The following is a 27,006-nucleotide window of genomic DNA, read 5'->3' on the forward strand; positions in this document are numbered from 1 at the left end:
AAGCCAATTGTTTCTATGATAGAATCATAGAAAATCATAGAACATAGAAATAAATAATGAACGATCAAAATTTGCGACGCAAAGAAGGAGAGCATATGGGAAACAAAGAGACATAGTTCATAGCATTTCCCATACGCTCTTTCTTTCTTCCCATAAGTTCTTTGCGTCGCATTCATTATTTATTTCTATGTTCTATGATTTTCTATGATTCTATCATTGAAACAATTGGCTTGTGATAGCTAAACTATAATATAAATATTCTTGATTCAATTTTGTCCAAATGTCATGCAAATACTGCAACGAGAGTCGTTCCTGATCTTGCTGTCGCTTCATTAGGATTATTTACCCTTTCCAATCTTAATTTACTTTTAAACATTACTAGACTGCAAGAAGTTTCACTTCTAACTTACCTGACACCTGTCAAAATTTTTCAGGTTGGTTTAGAACAAGGGTTTGGATAATTGTTCATAAATCTTTCAGTCGGAACAAAATCCGATGAGAAACTGCATGTGAAAGTAGCTGAAGGTTGATTCTATGTTATCCAATTGCAAATGTTCACAAATCAACTTTGGTTAATTAGTTATTAACAACTGTTGCGCGGGCTGATTATTTCGGAAGTTCCCATAATGCGTAATACATAACATACCACTTCTCCAAAATTTGTTAATAACTAACAATTTAAGCATCGAACCTGCATAAAACTGAAACGGGAATGTAGCCAAGGCTTCATTTTACATTCTACAAATCTTAAAAGTTCACCAATGAAGTCTTTAAAGTTAGTAAATTAATTATGAAACTGTTACTTGTCGAACTATTCGAGGTTACTTCCGCGTAACGCTAGAAAATTGCAGCCCCCTTAGCAAAGAAGTTTCACTTCAATCAGTTATGAATAAACAAATCGACTGGTTGAAATATGAAACAGTAAATGATTAGAAAAATTGAAGAATATAGAGGGATGAAATCAATTTCTATTTTACACCTGCTTCCCACAATCAATGCAGAATCTTCTTATTTTGCAAAAAGAACCTCCGTCTATCTCCTCGCATTAATAATAAACGTCCTATAATGCCACCAGGTTGATCAGAACCGAAAATCCCGTGTCGATCCCGTTTCGTTCCCGAGTTACGAGTTATGGCAGTAAACAGCAGCCGCGAATGAATAGACATTACACGAGCAGTTCCGCGAGGTAATTGGGCAACTTCCGCGGCGGGTACTAACAAATGAATGGAACGACGACGACGCTGCAAGGAGCAAAGTCGATCAAACGAACTACAATCCTTTCGTTCAGTTCGACGTGATTAGCATCTCGGCTGGCAGAGGCTCGTTAATGCAAACTCGGTTTGGCGGGCGAGGCACCCACGGTTCGCACAAAACACGTGGCGGCCGGATTTATCGCAAAGGACGAAAATTCTTGGCGCAGCGCAAAACAGAGTTCCAAAGGATTACGGCAGCGATAACGACGACAACGAAAGCCAATGGAATAACGAGGCGAACAGGTGCGCTTCTGTACACATCGATGGAATAACTGAACAGCGGGGCTGGGGTCGTACGGCGGAAAGGCCCGGGAACTTTCTTCATTATTCTAACAATTAGCGGCGCCCGTATTTCTTGTCGCGTGCAAGGGGAGTAGATGCCAGAAGGATCGCGGAGAGGTGCGCCTTCAATCGTTCTTGCTTTCCTCTCTGTCTCTCACCGCGGGGGATGGCACACACACACACACACACACGCAGTTTTGCGAAAGTTAAACGACGGTGAGAGAGAGCCGGCTTGAATTGGACCCCGGCCAAACACCTCGTCCTCTACAAAGTGGAACCACATTGTCGTTCGCAAGTTTTCGACCGCCTTTAACTAGAAGCTTAATCCTCTATGCAGCGCGCAGCTTTTTTTTTCTCTGGCGTCAGCAACGCGGCAGACTTCCGTTCCGATTTCGATGGTTTAATTCGAACGATGAAGAGGCGATCATCACGGACCGGGTTCTAATTAGCCCGTTCGGAAAAGGGTATTCTGCCTTTGACACGCTCGCAGGCGTGTCGCGAACAAAAAGAAGAATATCCCCGCGCGCCGGCAGCGACATGTTTCCACAGAGAAATTCCTGGTACAGGTAGAGCGAGCACGCGAGAGAGAGAGAGAGAGAGAGAGAGAGCACCGGGGGAACCGTTTGATGTCGTCGTGAAACAAGTTGTGACGTTGAACGGCTTCTAATCGTGCGGGCAAGTCGTTTCCCGGGTGAAAACGTGTTCCTCCGCCGATCCGATCCACCGGAAGCAAAACAAAATCGGCGAACTGCGGACCGCCGCGCCCGAAAGCTTACAGACCCTCATTAAGCCCACTATGAACTAACTTGATCGGAAAAAAACACTCGGCAGACCTGCGCTCGCGGCGAGCTTCAAACAAGTCCACCACAAAACTCGGAGACCTACAACATTCTCCGTCGAAAACTCTCCTAGCATGGATCCCCTCTAGCCAGAGGGGTCTTGTGTCGTTGGACAACCATTGGAAAGACAGTGGTAGCGGTGTGAAAACTGTTTATCGACCGCAGGACCGAAGATTCGACGCTCGAACGACGGAAAAGGAGACTAGACCGAGGGGACTGTGTGCCAACCGATACGATGGTTTCGGAGCCTGCGGTATTGTACCACTTTCTTGGCAGTTCGGCCTGCGGTCGTGCCTGTCGATTCCACGCAACAAAAAGCTACACCCGTGGACCGCATCGCTTTCGCTACAGATTTCGACTCATCCCTAGCTTTGTCGGCTTTGTTTCGCTGCTGCACCCTCGCCGCAAACTAACCCGAATCCTCCGAGTTCCGACCGACCCGATGTGTCCTCCCACGCGTCGCGAACGTGCAAGACTGCTCGACCAAGTTCCACCTTGGCCAATTCCAGAGTAGTCCTGTTTCTGGTCTTCGAGTGTCTAGGACTCGGAGAGAGGCTGGCGTACTTTAATCTTCAACATGAGCTGATCACTCCATCCTGGAGTGTGATCACCAGACTGCGGCTCTTTATGCAAAATAAAAAATATCTGCATTTATTGCAAGACGAAGGAGCCAAATATAAATTGCTTTCTCCTTTTAATTATCTTATTAAGATGAAACTAATACATTGATGGCCTTCAATCTTTTTAATATGTCCAGTGTTTTAAATTGTACGTATCTAGTAATCACCAGACTGCGGCTCTTTATGCAAAATAAAAAATATCTGCATTTATTGCAAGACGAAGGAGCCAAATATAAATTGCTTTCTCCTTTTAATTATCTTGTTAAGATGAAACTAATACATTGATGGCCTTCAATCTTTTTAATATGTCCAGTGTTTTAAATTGTACGTATCTAGTAATCACTAGACTGCGGCTCTTTATGCATTTATAGCAAACTTTAGCAGATGAAATTGAAAGTTGTAGGAGAATTTTGAAAATTATGATGTCAATGTATGATTTCTCATCTATTAACCCCTTGCCCTATCGTGTCAGACTCGTAATGAAGTTTCTGAACCGAGTCTAACAAATATTATCGAATAAACTCTCGGATCATTTATAAACACTCAACTTTGATCTCTGCGATACCAACAATCCACCACCAGAAGCCGAGTAAGTCTCGAATAATCCTCAATCGCCCGAACCCAAGCCGGTGAATGCAGGTAGGTTCGAAACTGCGTTTTATCCAAAAAATAAATATTCAAAATCAATTCAAAATCGTCCATCTCAGGACGTATAGTTATAGTTATAAGTAGACTGCGGATCTTTATGCAAAATAAAAAATATCTGCATTAATTGTGGGAAGCAGGAATAAAATAGAAATTCATTTCACCCCTTAATATGATTGTTTTACTTTAAAAACACCATTACAATATTCTCAAATTTTTCAAATCTTGTTTTATATTTCGCCCAGCCAATTTCTTTATAAATGTTATAGTTATTGCAGAACATGTAGGCATACGATAGATATAAATTTTCTCCCTTCCTAGCAAATCACGAACCACAAAAGACGTCCTAATCACTGAAACCGTAAAATAAACATAAATTTATAAAAAATACCACGTTTTTAAAACGGACTAAGAAGTATAAAATAATTTTTCCTAGCCCCACATACAGATTCCTAACCCCGTACTGATAGTCCTGAAAATTTGTGATTGTGAATTTTGAATAGCTACGAAAATACTTGTAAAATTCCTTCGGGCGTAGCGGAGTAGGGAGCACTGTCGCGCGGAGTGGGGATCGCTGAACGCGATCACGTATTTACTACCGAGCGTCGCGCGGGGAGGTGTAACGGTTAAATTTAATAGTTTATATCTCGTAAACGCATAGGCTTTCTTAAAATTTTTCTTTTAAATATTGTCATCCAATTCTGAGCTATGTTTAAAATTTCAAGTCTCCAGCTCATCGGGAAGTTAGCTGAAAATCAATTGCAAAATTTGTACGGAACAGACAAACAAGAAAGCGAGCTAACAAAAACGTGGTAATAAATCGTAGGGCAAGGGGAAGAAATTATTAAGGGAAGAAATAGCACTCTGTATGGTTTCTATTTCTTGCAATCGACGCAGACAATTTTTATGTTGCATGAGAAGATCCGCAGTCTACTGATCACGAAAAACGACCGAAAGGGTCGTTGAATCCCTTCATCATCCTAATCGCCAGGTTGACCTACATGTCCAAGATCACAGGAAGCTAGCTCTCAGGTCAAAACGTCGACTGTGACGCAGCCATTGTCAAGACACGTTCAAGCACAGTCGAGACCCTGAATGCATACATTCAGCTCTCGAGTACAGCAACAGTCCTAGTTATTAATTAGATGATGACCAAACAGCAGGTGGGGTTCATACCGAGAAGTGGATCATGTCGTAGCCCCGGTTAAAGGGTGTGTCCATATACTGAGTCAGGGTAAAATCACGAACGCAACATGTCCGGTCAATTAGTTAATTAGAGGTCGAGTAGCGGGTTTCGTGGGAAGACTATCGTTTTTCTCTCGTCAGGAGAACCGCGTACACGCTCGGGGATGTTGCAATCGGTTTACAGAGGCGCAGAGCGGTGGAGACGATTGTTGACCGTAGCGGCGCACTGCGATTCTAACGGAGTAAATGCATAATTATGGCAACATGTTTGCGCTCTTAAACAATGGCGAGGAATAGCGTAAAGTCGATGATACGCATCGGTGGGCTGTTGACCGTGATTAGTTATAGAAATACTGGAGGGGGCGAAGCTCTCGTGTGCCATACCCGCGGTTATGAATAATGGACGGTTTGGCCAACGATTTCAGGCCGGCGTGATTAACATTTATTTTTCAGCGGTGAACAGGCTCATAAGCTTCTTAAACGCTGCACAATATTATGATTAACAACGCACCGGTCGGTTTGTTCGAGAGGGTTTATCGATCCATTATTTATGGACTCCATGCGCGCCCGGTCTATGGTTACGGGTGAATTTTTAATCGCGATAGAAACCGGACTGACGTCATAACAATCTTCTATTTAGGTCATTCCCAATGGCCGGGCAGCATAGAGCTCGTGGATCGTGGTCGGAAAAACTTCCGACGAGTTTTTCACCTGAGCCCCCGGTGTCGACGAATAGGGAAATGATAAGTGGCCCGCCCGAAGGCCCGAAAAAAAACTTCGCGAACGTAAATAATACGCGGAAGTCGTGAAAAAAGGACATCGCGGGCCCCGCAATCACGGGGAGTGGCCGAGTTTCTTCAAGTTCCCCATAATCTTCCGGCACAGTTTGGATCTTCGTGTCTTTTATGGTTGAGCGTCGAGATGAACGGGAGGGGCGGGGGCAGAAAAATTCACTACCCCCCTGGCACGGTACACTTACGGAAAATGAAAAGTTTCAGGAGCGTCGCGTCGGCGGTATATTGCCTTTCATTTTGGGGCGTGTAATTCACCTGGCACAAGGTAAACACGTGTGACGAGGACGATGCAAATGGAGGAATGTGTGGGTACTGGTGCGGTTAAAACATTTCGTCTATCTAATAATATTAATAGCTGCTTGTAGCGGGGACTGTGGAGGATTTTGATTTAAAAGGGGGTTCGTGATAGGCACGGGTAGATTGGAGGTGGGGTGGGCTACCTCGAAGAGCTTGGGGCAAATGTGGACGGGCACATGCTGATCAGATGGGACATTAGCTACTTTGGAGGTCTAGAAGCTGGGATGGATCATTACAGACAGATTGAAGAGGGCATGTGTTGCCTCAGAGGGTTCGGGGTAAGAATGGGCTACCTCAGAGATCTCAAGGTAAGAATGGACTACCTCAGAGGGTTCAAGCTAAAACTGGACTACCTCGGGGGGTTCGAGGTAGGAATTGGCTAGCTCAGAGGGTTCAAGATAAAACTGGGCTATCTCAAAGATTTCAAGGTAAGAATGGGCTTTCTCTGAGGGTTTAAGGTAAGAATGGGCTATATCAGAGAGCTCAGGGCAGGTATAGGCTTTCTCAGAGGGTTGAAGATAAAAATAGGCTATCTCAAAGGTCTCAAGGTAAGGATGGGCTACCTCAAAGATCTCAAGGTAAGAATGGGGTACCTCAGAGAGCTCAGGTCAGGTATAGGCTTTCTCAGAGGGTTTAAGGTAAGAATGGGCTATCTCAGAGGGTTCAAGGTAAGAATGGGCTACCTCAGAGGGTTCAAGATAAAAATGGGCTACTTCAAAGGTCTCAAGGTAAGGATGGGCAACCTCAAAGATCTCAAGGTAAGAATGGGCTACCTCAGAGAGCTCAGGTCTGGTATAGGCTTTCTCAGAGGGTTCAAGATAAAAATGGGCTACCTCAAAGATCTCAAGGTAAGGATGGGCTACCTCAAAGATCTCAAGGTAAGAATGGGCTACCTTATAGGGTTTAAGATATAAATGGGCGGCCTCAGAACGGTTCAAGATAAGAATGGGCTACCTCAGATAGCTCAGGGCAGTTATAAGCTTCTGCAGAGGGTTCAGGGCAAGTATAGGCTATTTTAGAGGGTTCAGGGCAAGTATAGGCTATTTTAGAGGGTTCAGGACATGGATGGGAAACCAAGATGAGTCTAACGCACGAATGACTACCTTTAAAATTCGCGGAAAACAACTGTGTATCGGAGTAGCAGGCAGATAGGTTGAACATATTAAAGCCAGCAGCTGAATTCGAGACGGCGTTTTGTTGCTGACGGACCTTTGCATAAAGCGAGAGGTAGGGGGTTTCGGTGGCGAAGGATGGCGCAGAGAGAGAGAGAGAGGGGGGGGCAAGGGTAGCCGTCCGCGGAATTACTTGTGAAACTTTAATCGCTTCCTCCTTGCGCGTACGTGCCTCCGCAGCGATCAATGCATTACGAATGACATGAAGGATTTTCGAGTAATACCGGAACTCCGGATTCCCGGCGAAAACGTGAGCCGAGGGCAACACGCGCGGAAGGGCGCGACCGGAAGAGGTCAGGGGTCGGGGCATTACGTATTTAACGAGTGCCTGGAACACGCTTCGGCTTTGTCGGGGATCTGAGGCCGCGAGTATTACTAACCGTGGACAAAGCGCAACAAAACGCGGGGCGTAAATTTAACGTCGGACCGACCGGCTTGAATTTCGCATCGACCCTGCTCGCCCTGGTGGCTCGTTCGACCGGGCGCCAAACTCCGAATTCGACGGCTTTCGTTGCAGACCTAATTACGCGACTCATTAATAATGCAGCCACTTCAAACGGGGCCGCTTTCCGCCGTGCTTGATTATTATTAGCGCGCAACGATGAGCGTCGATACAATGCCCGCTTGAAATTCCAACTTACCCCAGCGTTTCACGCTTTCAAAAAACAAACGATAAATACAGTCATCTGTTTCACCGAAGTCATAGATCCCTCCGCCTGTAATGAAACGCCTACAAATTACCGTTCCTTAGACAGACCGAGGAGGGGGGGCATTAAATTTTCCCGGGAATGTTTATGCAAATCTCGGCGAAATGTTAATTTAAGGACTACGGCATTTGCATTAAGACTAGTAATGCGCCGATCAACAGCTGCCGGCTGCCGATGAGGATTAATTATTCCGTTTTAGATGACGTCAAGTATAGTGGACAACCATAGAGGGGGCCAGACACTGTGATATCGATTCGCTGATTCAGTGATGAGGTCCTCGGGACTCTAATTCGTTACTGTTAACCATCCCAGGACACTATAATTGATTAACGTACCCTTGAACCCCCGCGGTTTTCGCCCGGAAGTCCGTCCAACGAAATCCCGTTTATTAGCAGTTCATTTTCAAGATTCACTCGACTCCACGTTTTAATTCCAGGCGAGCCCTCAACCTCGACTTTCACCCCGCGCCACAGAGCGAACCTCTCCACCACTGCCTTCCAGAAGAACCTTTTTCAGCGAGGCGTCTGGACGTTTTATTGTTTGAAAAATAAGAAGCGAGAGTTATCTGCATGTTATGGGTTTTGGGGGCACACGCTCCAGTGCACTGCGAATCAAACGGAAATTATTAGCGGAATATCCCAGCCACACTCTCGGCAACAGCGGAGAAGCCTCTGAGATAGCCGGGAGTAATTCAGCCCTCAGATACAACGCTACATCCCCCGAATTATATTGCGATCCGGACAGCCGGATGACAATCTGGACGCAATACTAACGCACTTTGCGATTCCCTTTGTGACTTAGCGCTAGCAACGCCCGCGCGTTGATTGTTCATACTTGCAGATGCGCCGCGCACACAATATCGGATTTGCTTTGCAGACGATTCCGGTTGACAGTTTGATTGCAAGCGTCTGACTGAATGCGAGGCGACTTAGCCGGAGCTCGATGCCACGGAACAATCGCGGACCACTCAAAGAACCGGATTGGATTGGTCAGCCACGGCGACGTTTTTATGGGAACTCTAATTCGAGTGTCGCCGTGGTTCTCCGGGGATCAGCGAATTCGTGAAATGCAAGCTGCAGTATGCAATCACGTGTGCAGCTGATGAACTGTGTAGAAAATTGCTGGATTTTTGTGTGGAATAAAATCTGTTGAGATGAAGTCATTCTTATTGTGTCCACTGTTTTCTGTTGCACCTTCTCATTTTATTTGCGGTGCCCTATTTCCTGCTGCTATTCAATGAACAATTTTCTGGGTCATTCGGTCAGGTGTACCTACGCATTTTTGTGTGAAATAACAGTTTTTGGTTTCTGTTTCACCTTTTCATTTGATTTATTAGCAGTGCTCTATTTCCTGCTGTTATTCAATGAACAATTTTCTAGGTCTCAGTTACATTGGTACAGTGGCCCACAAAAGTTTTCGTACGCCTTTTAAAACAGAACAACCTTTTTCATGATTGTACCAAACGACCTGATGTTTTGTCAGCAATTACAAGCATTGGTTTACTAAATGTGTAAATGAAAATTTTCCCGAAATTATAATTTACAAGGTTACATGCAAAAATAATTATTTGGGCGCTTAATGGAAATTTAAAATATATGTTCTGCAGATCTATGTTAGTTATACACATACTGAAAAGTTTCAAGCGGTTAAAAATGGTGAAAATCGTAGTTTTTCACGACTTTTGATCAGTTTCTGCTTACATCTTTCGATGCGTGTCGTTTTTTTCCTGCGTCAATCGATTTCGATGTAATTTTCAGTACGTGTATCACTAACATAGATCTACAAAACATATATATTTTAAATTTCCATTGAGGGCCCAAATAAAAAGTTATAAGTTATAACTTTTGCAAAATCTTCTTTGCAGATCGTTCAGTAAACCAATGCTTCTAATTGGTTACAAAACATCAGGTCGTTTGGTACAATTGTAAAAAAGTTATTCTGTTTTAAAGGGCGTACGAACACTTTTGTGGGCCACTGTATATCCAGTGCTAGTCTTTTGCACATAAAAACGTCGAATCAGTGAACTACCAATTACACTGTCCAACAAATTTCAACTTTTCTTATGTCTCCAATATACTGTTGGATGGATCTTATAGAGTTTTTCGCGCTGATTCCGCATCTGCCCTTTTTGAGAGAAACATGACTGAAATAAAAACGTACTTTTCAAGTTTAAGGGGGCCGTCTCCTAGCAGATGACGGTCGCGCGTGAACACTCACACACCGCTAGAGTACACTCACACACCGCTAGACCACGTATACGTACACGAGAATTGCTAGGATCAGGGAAATGCGTTCTGATTTCTCGATAATGCAAAGACGGGGGTTTTTATTAGTCAAAATCGCTAGATAAAAGATCAATCTAGCGCGCTGTTTGCTTCAAAAGTCGTTCTTTTCCGTTTCCGAGCAATGATTTTGCAATCGTCGGAGAGGCTAGTACGCCGGGGCGTGACTGCAGCGCCATCTGACGGGCAACATGCGACGGGCAACATGCAGCCGAATATTGCAAAATCATTGCTCGGAAACGTAAAAGAACGACTTTTGAAGCAAACAGCGCGCTAGATTGATCTTTTATCTAGCGATTTTGACTAATAAAACCCCCCGTCTTTGCATTATCGAGAAATCAGAACGCATTTCCCTGATCCTAGCAATTCTCGCGTATGTATACGTGGTCTAGCGGTGTGTGAGTGTATTCTAGCGGTGTGTGAGTGTTCACGCGCGACCGTCATCTGCTAGGAGACGGCCCCCTTAAACAGATATTGTCATGTTATTATAAAAGATATTGACTTGTTCTTTACAGCAAAAGATTCTACAGACTTTCCCGAATTCAGTGTTATCCAATATTAATACATTATGATTGTTTAAACGTGTTTAAACAAGCATTAAAGACGGAGGGACACCAATTTTTGTGATATTTTTGAATTTATCTCAGAAACTAAGCCTCTCCGCCTTTAGTGATTGTTTGAACATGTTTAAACAATCATAATGTATTAATATTGGATATCACTGTATTCGAGAAAGTCTACAGAATCTTTTGCTGTAAAGAACAATTAAATATATCTTTTATAATAACACCACAATATTCGTCTAAAGTTGAAAAATATGTTTTTTCTTCGAAGTCATGTTTCTCAAAAACTGTGCGTCTAGGAAAAAAAAATGAAGGACAGACTCGGAATCAGCGCAAAAACTCTATAAGAACCACCCAACAGTAATTGTTATCGCTGATAGCATTGCCCTGTCGATCACGTAATACCCGGCGCAGCGGGTCGAAAGATTTATTGAAAACTGTAAACCATTGGAAACGGTACATTAGAAGGGTCGATTAGGTGTTGCCGTCGGAACCGTTCAATAATTTCATTTAACGAGAATTATGTAAAAGCTGGGGACTGTTCGAACAATGTTGTATTATGGAGGGACTCTTTTATGCGAGAGGAAAGAGAGCCGTCTGGTAAGCCGTCGATATCGTTAATCGAAGACGGGAATTTCTGACAAAGGATGAATAGCCCAGCCCGCCGGAGGAATACAAAAGATGGATAAGTAAATAGCTCCGGATTTACGTAACTCCTCTCCCACCCCCCTACCCCCCTTCCCAGGACCGTTGGTGAATTTTTCCTTTACCCGGTAAGTACAAGTTCGGTTCGGGGGAGGGGCGTTGTTAACGTTTGTTCGAGGCATTGATTACGGGTGAAAACTGATACTGTGTTTCCGAATATACAATTTCTCGTGAATGGATAATTGCTGGGGTAACAATGCGCGGCTCCGTGTAAAATCGAACAATGAGGGAAACCGTTGGAAATGTTCCTGGTCCGGGTATTAACATCCTGTACGATGAAACGAGAGCTCAGGCCCTTGTCGATTTTGCCGGGTTTTGTTTCATCTTGTCCCGCATCCTCCCATAGAATTTAATTTTTTTCCGTATGCGAACCGCGGCGGAAAAACCGCGAATTTTCCTCGCAGCATAACGTCGTCGTCGATAGAAACGAAAAAATAAAAACATCGCCAAAAAAAAAAACGCGCGCGCGCGCATGGACCCTTTGTAAATACGGCTTGGATTTCGATTTTTTGTTTGTTTTCGGTCGGTATCGAACAGGGTCATCGCGGACGTGCGCAAATGTTGTTTGTTTGCCGAACACGCGACATCAAAGGGGTGAACAATTTTAATCAAAATTAAACATTTCGATGTCGAGGCACGACCTTCGACCGCGGGTTTGCTGGCAGAGGGATTGACTCGAATGTAATTCGCAGAGTCAATACCGACGTTGATAAACGGATAATCTATCGTTTGATTCGCTATTGCGAGCGAACGGACGTGAAAAATTCTATACTTTACAGTTTCAGCGGAATCGAGATTGCTCAGCCCGGGGTTCGCGGATGATCGGAGCCGAAAAACTGTGATCAACGACACGGTTTACGGGTTACCATGGGTTCGTCGACAACTCATTTGACCGACACTGTTTGTCCGACAATAACTTTCGTCGACACTATGTTTTCCTCGAGATTGTGAAATGGTCGACAAATAATTTGACCGACACTATGTTTTCGTCGACGTATCAGAAAAATACTAGAGAGCCGAGAAAGCCAACAACCGTAGTCCCGTTGAAAGCACCGGTTCGCGTTAGATCACCGAAGTTAAACAATGTGGAACATGAACGGCACTAGGATGGGTGACCGTCTGGTAAAAAAAACCGGAAAGTGACGCCACCCGGGGTGTTTTTCACGTGTTGTTGGCAAAAAGTGGTTCGGAACCCACCATAAACAGTAGTTCCCGCTGAAAAGGCGATGGTGAGAGTGGAAAGAGGAAGAGGATTGGTAAATGAATTTGAAACCCTGATGGGGCTAGTATAGGCTCGATTTGTAACTAGAAAGGAACTAGAATCTTACTAGAGAAATGGGTCGAAACATGGATTTCGTAGTTTTCACTTAGTGTCCTTATTTGAGCAAATTTTGGGCTGGGTGAGGGCTCATTCGAAAGAGGAAGGTTCACCGCTTGGTGCTCTGGTCATGAGGTTAACGAGATTATGTTTATATCTAATAATATGAGGGCCCAAAGTAGAGTAAAGATAAAGAGTAGAGAGATAAAAGTAGAGAGTTGAGATAAATTCGAAAATATCCGCAAAAATTGGTGTCTCTCCGTCTTTAATCATTGTTTAAACATGTTTAAACAATCGTAATGTATTAATATTGGATATCATTGTATTCGGGAAAGTCTACAGAATCTTTTGCTGTAAAGAACAATTCAATATCTTTCATAATAACATCACAAAAGTTAAAAAATGTCTTTTTTTAAAACTCCATTTTCTCAAAAACTGGACGTACAGGGAAAAAATGAAAAACAGATTCGGAATCAGCGCGGAACACTCTATAAGAACCGCATAGTGGGAATCGAAATACTTTTTGGCTGTTGGACAGTGTTATTTGTCGACCGTTTCACAATGTCGAGGAAAGCACGGTGTCGACGAAAGTTATTGTCGGTCAAATCGTGCCGATCAAAACAGTGTCGGTCAAATGAGTTGTCGACGAACCCATGGTAACCCCGGTTTACAGCGAGGGAATAAGGAAGTTAAAATGGTAGCACTATTAGCGGCTACGATCCCGAAACCAGGTCGGCTCTACATTGAGGAGCGAGCATTCGGAAATAAACTGGTTGCTGTTATGGTAAAGCGATGTGTTGTATAAGCCCCAAGGGTTGATACGGTTTCCGGTTTCTATTGGCAACGCGATATGGAGTTCACGTCGAATCCGCAGTATCCATAACAGCAGCATGATCCTTTCGAGACTGGTAAATTGAAGCCGAGATACACGAGCCCGGATCGTTTTTCCAAACTGAATTTTTCTCGGTGCTTAAACGCTCCTGTGCGTTCTGTTTTTGCTCTTAGCGAATCGACAAGAGTCGCGAAAATATTCACCGGGCAGGCTTCAACAAGTTGACCCCGTCTCGCTCTGTCACGGTTCGCACAAAACTAACCTAAATCTATCCATCCAACGGGCGTGGCCTCGTTATTCTTCGTCGTGTCATTCTGAACCCAACAACAACATTCTGTAAACAGGAGCCAAGTTCTTATGGCCGTAAAAAGTTGTGAGATCAAACAAAATACGGCCAAGTTCGTTAGCTTAGAAATACCTCTTGCAATACTGAAAAAAGCGTTTGTAAAAATTAGTTAAAAAGAACGCTATTTAATTCTTAAAGAGTCACATGGAGGGCTAAGTTATTCAAACTTGGCCGTTACTTTTTAAACCAACGGCCCTAAAACGTGTTAGGTAGCGGCCAAGTTTGAATAATTTAGCCCTCGATGTGACTCTTCAAAAATTAAATAGCGTTCTTTTTAACTAATTTTTCCAAACGCTTTTTTCAGTATTGCAAGAGGTATTTCTAAGCTAACGAACTTGGCCGTATTTTGTTTGATCTCACAACTTTTTACGGCCATAAGAACTTGGCTCCTGTTTACAGAATGTTTTGTTGAAATTTCATCAGTTATCAAGTAGGTATCAAAGATTAACACTCTGCCGGCGAATTAGAACCCAACGTTACCTAGATTATTTTTTTGTTATAATTTTAGTGTCATTTTCTACCTTATTGTAATCCACCAGTTTCAGCTTTTTGCCACTACCTCGAATGGCGCTATACGAACGTTTGAAGAGAGCAGATGATTCTTTCCGGAATTTACACGGTTCCTTATGGGAAAAGCGGCATATTTCATTTTCTCCATACATAACCTATTTCGTTTTTTTTTTTTAATACAACCCCTTTAAGGTGTAAAATTTCAAACTTTGATAATTATTCCTTTGAGTGTTTTCTATGGTGGACCTATGCACCAAATTTCAAGCTTGTAGGTCAATGGGAAGTACCCAAAAGGTTTTGATGATCTGTCAGTCAGTCAGTGACAAATTTAGCGATTTTTGAGGTCCTGTATCTCGGAACCTACTAATGTTGGAAGATTAATGTTTTGTCAATATTGAGACATGATAGCATTTAACAAGTGTACGAAATTACATCTCTCCATCTGCCTCCAGTGTCGAGTTATAAGCCTCTAAAAAACGGCTAAGTTGTTTCGTGTAAAAGGAGGTAGTGCAAGAACTTGCCGTGCACCTAGATAGCCTAGTCCTACCTGAGACCCGATTGATACATTCAGGATGATCTTTGAATCTCGCAGAATGTTCTACAGATTACTGGGATAATCTATTAGCTGCTCGTACCTCTTAATGCTCGAAAAAGTCTCCATTACTGAAATACTATCCTGATGCTTCTACGCTTCTACTAGCCGAAGCTTCTACGTAGTTGAAGAACCTAAAATAGCGAACAAGAGAAACCTTGCAACAACTTCCGGTTTTGTGCGTGCAGTTTGCGTAATGAAATCGTCGAGCACTCGTTACGGTTAAAATAGTTGGCGGGTGTTTCGAAAACGACTGGAAGCTGCGAGAGTAACACGGTGAAATCGAAAAAATGAGAGTAGTTCCATTACCGAATACAGAAAGCGAGTCAGAAAAATGGTTTAACTAAAATGTAAAAAGTGGTGGTGGGCGTGTAGGGTAGGATAGGGAAGCGGTGTTATGTGTTCGTTTCGTGTTATATGGGGCAAAGCGTAACATCCGGCTGCTATGGTTTGATGAATAACAGAACGGTATAAAAATGGAGAGCGGCAGAAGGAAATGAAACAACCGACTGCTCGTTCCGGCTGGTCATGTAATTCGTGTGTTAGCGGAATAAAAGTTCCGACGGACCGTGTAAAATTTGAATGAAGTTACGGCATTCAGCCCCGGATGGTCGAATATTTTTTCAGATTATTACGCGGCTTCTGTTCCGCGAACAAGCTGCCGAGCGCCGTTGTGAAATTCCCCTTTAAAGCCCCAGCCAAAACGAACAAGGAACGCGCTCTGTCCTTTCCATTAGACGCTTTTGATAACCGATCGCCGTCGATGCACCGAATCACTCGGAATGCGTGTTATTCTTTCGATAAAATGTTTTCGCAAAATGCACCAGACTTGTCGGACCTGTCTGACTACATTAGTACTCATAGTAACGACCCAACTCTATCAGACTTAAACTTGAACGAACCTAAGCTTGTCAAACCGCAATACGGCTCCTGCAAAAATTTCAAAAACTGCTAGGATATGAAATATGACAGAATTCAGTACGATTCTAATTGATTTCAGACCTAAAAAGGCTACTGTACCACGGAAAGTAAGATTCCATTTCTCATGCCACTTTCTTAAAAATTCGTCCAAAAAAATGGAAAATTGCATGAACATCCGCACGCAGTTTCCATAAAACTGTGTCACGTGGGCGTGAGCGTAAGCGACGCGGCAAAGGATGCATCACGAGGGGCCCGGCTTTAATCTAAATCGAAGTCGGAACTATGCATGCGAGCTGTACGGCTGCGTGGGCGTGTGCGTGCTCATTCATCGAGCCACGTATGGCCGGCTCGTAGAGTGGGGCACCATGGAAACCCAGCCGAACCTAAACTGCATTAGTCGTACGGAGTAATGCACAGGAATACTGGCTATCAGAAATTCGGTAGGGACTTAGAAAGCCCTCACGCTTCGACGGGAAGTCATAAGTCCGTGTGTCGGTTGCATTAGCGGGCATTCGAGCTGGCCGTTGCGCGGCCATTTTGCATCCTGTTCAAATTTTCCCTTCCGCCTCCTTTCATCTCCCTCTCTCCATCCCCATCGATATGTGTATGTGTGTGTGTGTGTATGTTTTGTTTGCCAGGCGCGGCCGGCGTCCGATTGTTTCCGTCGCGGAAAATACATGGGCCGCGCGCGTTTTCCCAGCCCTGTTAATTATGCGAAAGAATACATGCCTGCCTTTAACAGCGCGTGCGATCGGTGTTTGTCGATTTACATATTTTATTGACAAACCACTGTCGCGTGAAACGCACACCCGCGATCGTGCTTCCCGCTCCCATCCACTTCGTTCCCTTTTTGGGGAAACGGACGAGAGTAACTCTAGACTGTGTTTTGGCTTCGAGTTTCGGTTTCATTATCGTCGTCGCTGCGGGTCTGACCAGTGACACGCGCGTACTACTGACGCCAGGCGCACGCACGCTTGCGTCGACCGCTGTGTGTGGTCAATAATTATGCGATGACGGACAGCATACTATTTTTTGGGGGGTGCGGACGAATCAGAGATCGGTGGACTGAGAATTGCATTGTTACCCCACACCCAGAAACACCCGTAGCTCTGCCAGGGCGAGACTTAATTCAAGTCTGATCGGTAGACTGCGGATCTTTGTGCATTTATAGGAAAACTGAGATGATGAAATTCAAAGTATTAGGAAAATGGAAGGAGTTTTCCTCTACACGAAAAACTAAATGACTTTCCGAACGATCTAACATTTAATTTGCTGGAACCACGTCGGTAGATTGTCGCTGAAGTCATCCTGCGTCCAGTTTGTAGAGCAATGGTGGCCATGCAGCGACCAGGAGTGTGTAATTAAGGGGGTAGTTATGCGGTTTTTCTCAAAAGTGCTAGAAAAAAGATCAATCTAGGCCGCAATCGCCCTCGAAAACCCTATTTTTACGTTTACGAAGCGTAATTTGCGTTATTCGAGAGCATAAAGCTGTGCATGTACCTATTCTCATAAAGCTACGATAGCCACACGCTGCCGAATAAAGGCAAAATAGGACTTTCGAGGGATACCGCGGCCTAGATTGATCTCTCATCAGCGCTCTCAACTACCGAAAAACCCGTTTGCATAATCGAGAAACGCGAAGGCGCATCCCGCATCCTTGCAATCCTGGAAACGAGTCTACCACCTTGAGGGCCACGATGCAATGAGTTATGGGAACGTCGGACCCCCCGCCGACAAGAGTTGGGTTTTGTTCTTCATCAGGAGGCGTGCGCCTCGCCGGCTAATTACGTCGTTGTACGGCGCGCGTACATTTGTATCTATTACAGGCTGGTGACAACAATAACGCTTCTTAATGCCTCCAAGACCAGGTATTAATCATCGTAACATCTCGTCGCACGTGTGTGCTCGCGCGCGCGCGCGCGCCACCATCATGGAACGTGCGCTGTTAGAGGTTGAATGAAACGCGCATTAGCCCCGGCAGCTTATACCCGAAATTAGTCTTCGGAGATGCGAGAGCGGGGTAATTAAATAATATCCGGTGTGAAGTTTCTCCATTATTTTATCGGACCTTTTTGGTAATCGCCCGGCGAATCCGACGTCGAGGATTCCGGGTCGAACTATTGATGAACGAGCATTGGCCAAAGTTTCTGACGAGCATGAAACGCGCGAGACGGGACAGGGGGGGGGGGGTAACGTTGTCGAATATGTGCGTGGCCCGCTCGAGTGCCTAATTGTAATACGGGCACGCATACACTCGCGCACAGATGAGGTTCAGGATTTCGTCCATTAATAGCATCGAATCTCACGACCCCGCGAACTCGACAGTTCAATTTGCGCGATCCCGCGTCACAAAGAGAGAAAACGTACCGAGGCTTCCGTCTGCGTATGTGCACGCAAATAGAGAGCGAGAGAGAGAGATGTATTTCGAGCATCGGTACTCGCGGCAATTTTACTACAATCGCATTAAATTTACGACCGGAGGATTCCAGGCAAATTTCTGATGTTCCGATTTTACTGCCTCCAAGCACCGCGCGACTGTAACTTCATAACAGAGTTGGCTTCTTTGTCCGACCCGCGCACGAGCACGAATAATTTTATTGCGATTTCGATGGCTTCGGATGAAAGCGCTCGGGTCACCGAGGGTTTAACTGTTTGACGTTTATTAGAGGGAATGACAAATTCCCAAGGAACCCATAGTCGAACCTCTTGCTCCGCCGAAAGGGGAACGAGCGTGTCTAATAAATCACCGGAGGAGAGTGGCTGTTCGTTGTAAAACCCGTTTAATTCATCGATTCGTCACTGATATTATCATCGATGAATTTCTAAATGTATGCATCCCTGATGACAATTTTTTAGAATTGTTACAGAAATTATTGCCGGCGGCAGAATTGACTTCATCGTCCTCTGAAGTTGTCGGTGCTAATGCGTCTGCGGCGCTGTCAAGAAAAAGAGCAGTTTGACGGTAGATACGGGGTATAACATAAAACGCGACGTCAGAGGGAAGGCAGGGCCTAACGAAGTGCCTATAGCTAGCATGTCGCAGTGGCAGGCGTTAATTAATACGTTAACGAAGAGGCCGACTCTTTGAGCTGGCAAAGTCCTTATAAATATTCGCGACTTCGACGGGGTTGATCATCTTCTGGAAATATCTCGTCGATGGGCATATAAATCAATTTTAGAGACCTGATCGATATTAAAATCCTCTGTTGGGAATTGCGTATTCAACAGGCCCTGATACATCAGTGGAGGATTCAATCTAGAATTAAGACTTCAATCTAGGCCTGAGACTTAGACCTACTTTAGACACCCTGCTGAGAATTGAGTCTTTCAGATCTTCAATCTAAAAATAAGACTTCAATCTAGGCCTGAGACTTAGACCTACTTTAGACACCCTGCTGAGAATTGAGTCTTTCAGATCTTCAATCTAGAAATAAGACTTCGATCTAGGCCTGAGACTTAGACCTACTTTAGACACCCTGCTGAGAATTGAGTGTTTCACATCTTCAATCTAGAAATAAGACTTCAATCTAGGCCTGAGACTTAGACCTATGTCTGAGACCCTGCTAAGAATTGAGTCTTTCAGATCTTCAATCTAAAAATAAGACTTCAATCTAGGCCTGAGACGTGGACGTACCTCTGAGACCCTGTTGAGAATCGAGTCATTCAGATCTACAATTTAGAAGTAAGACTTCAATCTAGGCCTGAGACTTGGACCTATGTCTGAGACCCTGCTAAGAATTGAGTCTTTCAGATCTTCAATCTAGAAGTAAGACTTCAATCTAGGCCTGAGACTTAGACCTATGTCTGAGACCCTGCTGAGAATTGAGTCTTTCAGCAGGGTCTAAGATTTGTGTCAAGAATTCTGCCACGGGGCAGGGATTGCGACTCGAATCCAGGTCTGAGACGAACATTTGCGACTTCGGCGAAGGTCCAAGACCAAGGCTGCCTTCTCAGACCAGGATCCAAGCCACTGCCAAGGAATTGGTGATCGTCTGCGCATCAGGCCTAGGATCGAAGGCCAAGCTAGAGATCGCTTTGAAATTTGGGACACGAGCCAACGTCTGCTGCCCAGTGTCCTAGAGCGCCACGTCAAGGTGAGTTCTCTCAAGAGGGCGGGTCCGACGAAATGAGACTGTTAAGTGGGTAGACGTCCGATTTCGGAACGAAATCAAGCATCACGGATTACCAGGTTCGTCGAGAGGACGCACAGGCGAGCATACGCACGCGAACAGTTTCCGGGGGGTGGCTGCTCCAGAAGACGCCTTTCATTTTCCGCGCCAGCGAGCTCGCCCTCTCGATCCTCCTCGACAAATAACGATGCCAGCGTAGCCGTAGTAAAGACGGCGAGGAGTAATTTTGCGCCAAGATTGTTTGTACACTGCTGAAAGTGGCGTTGAGAGACAACGGCGACGCGGCCGTGAAAGACGACAGAATTAGTCGTTGGAGTTTTGTGACCCGTAAGCTTATCTAAGCCCCGAGCAGGCTCCCGGAGCCCGGCGACTCGTTTGTGCCCCAATTTTACGCTCCTGGGACCGACTAACGCGCGGCTGACGCACTGCCGATCAAATTCCGATCCATTAATCCCCGCAGAAAATTATCAAAAATTATCCTGACTCTCAGTTAGGTCTGCTAACGCTGCTAACTGCAAAATGTTTCACCGAGAAACTGTTTTGAAAATAGTTGAAATTTTTCAACATCGACGCTGCGTCCAAAAATTCTGAAAAAATTCATGGACCTGTATACCACCCAGTAGAACGTCTCTGACTATTTTCATAATTTTCCATCATGCAGGACGGAAATGGCAGGTCTTAGTTTATACATTGCATTAGAACAACAGTCTCGAAAATTGTCGAATTTTTTTAACATCGATGCTGCGTCCAAAACTTCTGAAGAAATTCAGAGACGTTCACACCACCGTGTAGAACATCCCCGAATTTTATCATGATCTTCCATAAAGCAGAATGGTAGAAACCCTAACCCTACTAACTGCAAAATGTTTCACCGAACAGTTTCTTCGAGATTGAGTAAGTTGAGTTAACCGAGCTGAGCGACCCCTTCGTGCAGGTCGAGCAAACGCAACGGTTGTGTCGAAGTTAGGGTGAAGGGTTGGAGGAAATAGGGGCAGGTTCGCCTCGAGTGTCTTCCCATGAAAAGTCGAGATATCGTCGTCGGACGTTATTTGTCTGGAGGACATGCGCCCTCGTTAGGCGGGCAAATATGCGACACGACTTTGAGGAACGCGAACAAGACGAAAGTGGCTTAATAATGCAGGATATTATAATTGTATATAAAGAGGGGGGGTCTCCTTTCGCTTAATGGAACGTGTTCGAGGAGGAGGCGGTCCTTCGAGGGACGAGTAATGCCGTCCTAAGAAGATTCGCGTCATTGTTAATGGATAGATCCGATACTGACGAGCTGGATCGGTTGTTCCCCCCGTTAGAAAATAATCGTAATTGATCGCCTTGGCTCCGTTCCCGACTATTGCAGACCAGTAACAATACATCGACCTGGTTTTTCCAGATATCCTCCCCGATGTTCGATCCCTCTGGACCCAAGCCCTCTGCTACAATATACAGAGAGAGATATCGCATCTCATGTTTGAAGATACGGCATTCCGTAAGGGTTTTTACTTAGCCGCGCTCACGTATGCACATTATGCATAGGGTCACCATAGATCACATCAACGCTCTATGCACCGAGCTACAGACGTTAAAAGGAGCCGGACGACTTCATGAAAGATTCAGTCCCGCCACGGAAATGCGCATACGCAAATCTTACCTTGACCACGGACCATGCAAAACAGCCCCGGATCTACGACTGTCTTTGACTGCTAATTAACCGCTTAATCACATTTCGACGGCTGCGGCCACGAAGGGCTGCTACGCTCCAACTGAACCTCGTTCGACAACAAATGAAATAAATATTTCCCCTGCGGTCCTCAGAGCACGGATAGAGCTAGCCTACTAGATGCCTCTATTCGGTCTCACCTCGCAAGATAAATGTCCATTCAAAAATTCTGAAAAAATTCGTAGACCTGCATACCACCCAATAGAACGTCTCTGATTTTTTTCATAATTTTCCATCATGCAGAACGGAAATGGCAGGGCTTAGTTCATACATTGTGTTAGAACAACAGTATCGAAAATTGTCGAATTTTTTCAAGATCGACGCAGCGTCCAAAAATTCTGAAAAAATTCGTAGACCTGTATACCACTCAGTAGAACGTCTCTGATATTTTTCGTAATTTTCCATCATGCAGAACGGAAATGGCAGGGCTTAGTTCATACATTGTGTTAGAACAACAGTATCGAAAATTGTCGAATTTTTTCAAGATCGACGCAGCGTTCAAAAATTCTGAAAAAATTCATAGACGTTCACACCACCGTGTAGAACATCCCCGAATTTTTTCATGATCTTCCATAAAGCAGAATGGTAGAAACGGAGGTTAGTGGTGAGAGTGGTGGCTCGAAACAGCAGAAGTTTGCTCGGAGAAGTGTATCGGCCCTTTGTCCGCGCAACGATTATGTCAGACGTATCAGGCGGGACAAGTCGTATTCGCACTGTTAGTCCGTTGTCCTTTGTATAAAGCTCCATCATCGGGCTGTCATCCCGGCCGTCATCTTCTTCGAAAGCCTGGCGAGGTGTCGTCGTCATGTCTGACGCGCTAATGACTATTGTTGTGTATCAAGGGGAAGGATCATCCCCGAGCACGGACGTGACCCCGACAGGCCAACCTAAGCTGACCTAAATTATCTGGCCATACACAGCTCTCTCCTGTGCGAAGGTGGACGTATGTCCGTTAAGCTTCTCGTGTTCCCCGCTGGTCTCCTTGCTTGGTCTGTTTCACTTGCTTGCGAAGAGGAGATCGGCTTTCGACGATCGATGAGCAAACTGAATGCATCGGGTCCTCCCCTCGCCTTTAATGAACACGAAATTTCCTCGATCGTTTTGGCTCCACCTACGCCACTGACATTTGCGCGGCATGGCGGAGACGCCGAATAGGAATCCGTGCGAGGGACCGTCACCAGCTTGGGACCAAATTCGTGGTAAAAATTTAAGCAATTCTATCTAGTAGCTTTAGCTACTCTTCAGAGCTTCAACTAGGTCCTCAATTTGAGGACTGAAACATTTTCAGAAAAAATGCAGACCTCTCGAGGATCAGCTGATGCTTTTCTCAGCGGCCTCTATCACAAGAATCATCAAATTTATTTCTTGGCGTGGCAGACTCGTTTTTACGAGTGCAAGATGGGTTTTTCAATAATTAAAAGCGCTAGAAGTCCTATTATTATGTCTACGAGGCGTAATTTGCATTACTCGGCATAATGTGGATGTCGCAGCTTTATGAAAATAGCTAGATGCGCAGCTGTGTACTTCCGAATACGCAAATTACGCCTCGTAAACGTAAAAATAGGACTTTTGAGGGCGACCGCGGTCTAGATTGATCTTCTATCTACCGCTGTTGACTGCTGAAAACCCCCATCTTCGCATTATCGAGAAACGAGAAGGCGAAAATCGAGACCACCCCCTTAATAGTGATTGTCGATCGAGTATAAACATCGCGCGCGTCGACGTCCGCGCCAAGGGGCGGTTCAAGTGGACGCGGTCCAACATCAAACAGTTAATTAACAACTGGAGGAGATTAATCGTGGGCTTCGAGGATTCGATACAGCGGTTCCGGGTCGAGAGTGGCGAGGCTCTCTCTAAAAGGGGACAAAGACCGAGGCCCGGGGTGAGCTGCGGGAAACACGGCGACGGTTATTGCTGGCTATACTAAGTGATCGTGGCAAAGGGACCGAAGATTATAGCGCAACGAACGATCGGTAATCAGGTGGGACAGGTCCCAGTGTGTTTCGTCGCATACACTCGAGGACTGCGCGAAACACGGCAGCGCGCTACGCGCCCGTGAAATATCGACGAGATGTGTCAATGCGTTCTGATGAACCGTGACGATACCGTTGGTGCGCTGGCACACACCGTTCAAATGAACCGCGACCCTGGCTACAACAAATCGTTCGCATCTGTCGATCCGCTCGGATAATTAGTCTTAGTTGCCCTCTGGCTGCGACTCTTGGAATTACAAGACCAATGGAGGCGTCCGACCGGGGAGCTAGCTTTGACCCTGTACGCGTAGATTCAACATTCAACCCTGCCATTTTCGCTCCGCATGATGGAAAATTATGAAAAAAATCAGAGATGTTCCACAAGGTGGTGTGCACGCCTGTGAATTTTTTTCAGAATTTTTGAACACCGTTTTTTCAAACATTTTATATCACTGCGATTCTCTAATTTCACCTGTCGAAAGATTCTGGAAGATCCTAATGGCACTAAGCATGATAGAGAACTTAGCGTATTCCCTAAATCCACATTAAGCACCAAGCAGAATTTCGCAAATATCTCGTATCCTCGCGTGGCAAGAGTATTCGAATCCTCGTTTCACGTAGTTGCGTAGCGAAAGCCGCGACTTATGCGAATATTCCTCGAATTACAGCGGTGGTAACCACCTGCCCTTTGGCTCTTCCTTTGCCCGGTTTAAGCCGCATGTCCTCTTTGGCCAGGCTACAGTTTCTGCCGATTAACAAACCAGACCTAGCCCTTAAATCACGCGGAGCACAAGCAGCCCGCAAAGGGAATTAGATCATTTAAACATCTTCCGACTGTCGCGGTGAGAGGATTAGAGTTTCATCGAGGTCGGGAACAATTCTTTCTCGTTTGTTTCGTTTCGTTTTTTTTATTCAGGAATGAATATATGATCCAAGCGGGGCGAGTACATCATAGAGGGACACCATGCGGGAAAAGTTTCCGGCGCTGTTCGCAATTTCACAGAGACCCGCGGAAAAACGAACGAATCACTTAACAATGGGTCTAGAGCACGTCAGAGGTTCCCCGGTATCCGTGAAAGAGAGTGGAAGCCCAGAAGGAAAAGCGGGGGCCGTCGGATCGAACAGCAGAAGACGGTGGAATCGTATTTAAATTTCAAATGCCCCTTGAGAAACCACCATGGCCGGATATAATCGGATATCCGGACGTTCCCGGGAAAGCTGGGTATTACGTTCGCTGTACGCGGATACCGATTTACTCGGGTAACCAGCTGGAAAGCAACTAGAAATAAACTGTATTCTCTCGGACCGTTTTACATTTCGAACATCCCACGTACCGGCGTTCAACCCTTTTTACGCCGGGCTCAACGACTCGAGAATCGATCCGAGAAAACCACCCCCTCGCAACTCCTCTCCCCTCTGCACACGCCCCACATACACCCTCGACACAACCTCGTCGGTTTGCAACGTGTCGATGGTGCAGCGAATCTTATCGAGGCGCGTCGGGAATCGGGAATCAATTTTCCGAGACCTTAGTTTTCGAGGATAGTGGTGCTGGAGAAAATCGGGACACCGTCGGAAAAATTGCCGAACCCCTGGAAATTGCTGAACCGCTGTAAAAGTTGCTCGAATTGCCCGTTTTTTTTTTTTTCTAGAAAAAGACATTCGTGTACAGAGAATTCAGCATAGATTTCCGAGGTGCCGCACAGTGAGCCAGAAACCGATCTTTTTGGAGAAAAATCTGCCGACAACCCAGTTTTCCATCGATTCAATTGGAATTTTTTTTTAAATGTTCGTGAAGGACTACACTTTGATCAAGAATCTTTATCTACAAAGCCGAATAAAATTTGCATGTCCCAGCTGAGTTGCCGACACTTCTTAACCCTAAAACGCAAAATTTTAAACTGTAAATCTGGTCCTGAGAATTACCAATTGAATTGAAGCCGAATCAGTTGCTGCAGTGACTGGATTAATATCACATCATTGCATAACATTCTTCAGGTAATTACACGTGACAAGAAAGCTGATTCTGTGAAATTCAAAGAATATTGTTCGGAGACGGCTAAATTGTGCATTAAAATTTATCCATGGTACAAACTACCTCGATCAGTTCATAAGGTACTGCAACATGGAAGTGAGGTACTTGCTACATTTGAACTACCAATTGGTTTGTATTCACAAGAGCCACAAGGGGCAAATGATAAAGTCTTCAGGAAATCACGAGCAGAAAACTCCCGAATGTGTTGCCGCGAAAAGACAAATGTACAGTCACCGGCAATAATAAGTTGACACCCTTAAAAATCGCATAACTTTTTAGAAACTGGTCCAAAGGACTTCAATTTTTTAAAGATGTAAGCATTGCAATGAAAATCTGCGACTTTCACCCTTAAGCTCTCATCTTTAAACGTTTGTAGCTCATTGCAATGTTGACCGATTTCGATGAAATTTCCAGTATGCGTATAAGTTACCGAAATCTATAAAACGCATTTTTCAAATTATCGTTACAGGCCCAGATAAAAAAGTTGGCAAAACATCATTCTTTAAAATTTTGTATAATTCCGACCAATTGCAATCGTAATAAATTTTTGTTTACTTATTCTCTAGCGAACTAGCCGGTCTAACATCTTAAAAGAATTCAAGTCCTTTGGACCAATTTCTAAAAAGTTATGCGATTTTTAAGGGTGTCCACGTATTATTGCCGTTGACTGTAGATATTATGCGGCATATGTTATTATCATCCGATCCACTTATAAGCTCTCTAAAAATAAAGGATAGCAAGCACAAGGAAGTTCTTTCTCAAGAAGCGAAAACGCTGCTGTTGGATCAATAAATTAATGGCAAGTCTCATAAGTGCCGAACGTAATTCTATTCAATTGGTAATTCTCAGGGCCAGATTTGCAGTTTAAAATTTTGCAGTTTAGGGTTTAGGGTTAAGAAGTGTCGGCAACTCAGCTGGGACATGCAAAATGGTATGGGCGGATGAAGTATCGGAGTTATTGGGCTTTGTAGATTCTTGATTGTGACAGTTAACGATTTTCGCGCAGCACGTCATCAACAAATAGTCCTCCACGTACATTTTAAAATAAATTTCAATTGAATCGATGAATAAACCGAGTTGTCGGCAGATTTTTCTCCAAAAAGATCGGTTTGTTCGTCGAGAAGCGAAAGCCGAGTGACATAAGAAGTGCAGTAAATAAAAGAAATTAAAAAGAATCTACTTACGTGGATCGGAGAAGGCTGAAGGCAGACGAGAGTGACTTTTTTGGGGGTGCAGGTTCGTATCGTCATTAACGGGTTCGGTGGACGTCAGGCAAGAGAGAATTATC

General features: G+C 44.7%; 1 protein-coding gene across 7 annotated transcripts in view; it reads right to left on the reverse strand.

Annotated features, from left to right (window-relative positions):
- The window catches only part of Heph (polypyrimidine tract-binding protein 1 heph), a 478,446-nt gene that overhangs the window by 425,036 nt on the left and 26,404 nt on the right, over window positions 1-27,006 (reverse strand). The window lies entirely within an intron of this gene.

This window comes from Lasioglossum baleicum, chromosome 20 (assembly GCF_051020765.1).
Source record: "Lasioglossum baleicum chromosome 20, iyLasBale1, whole genome shotgun sequence".
Taxonomy (NCBI): domain Eukaryota; kingdom Metazoa; phylum Arthropoda; class Insecta; order Hymenoptera; family Halictidae; genus Lasioglossum; species Lasioglossum baleicum.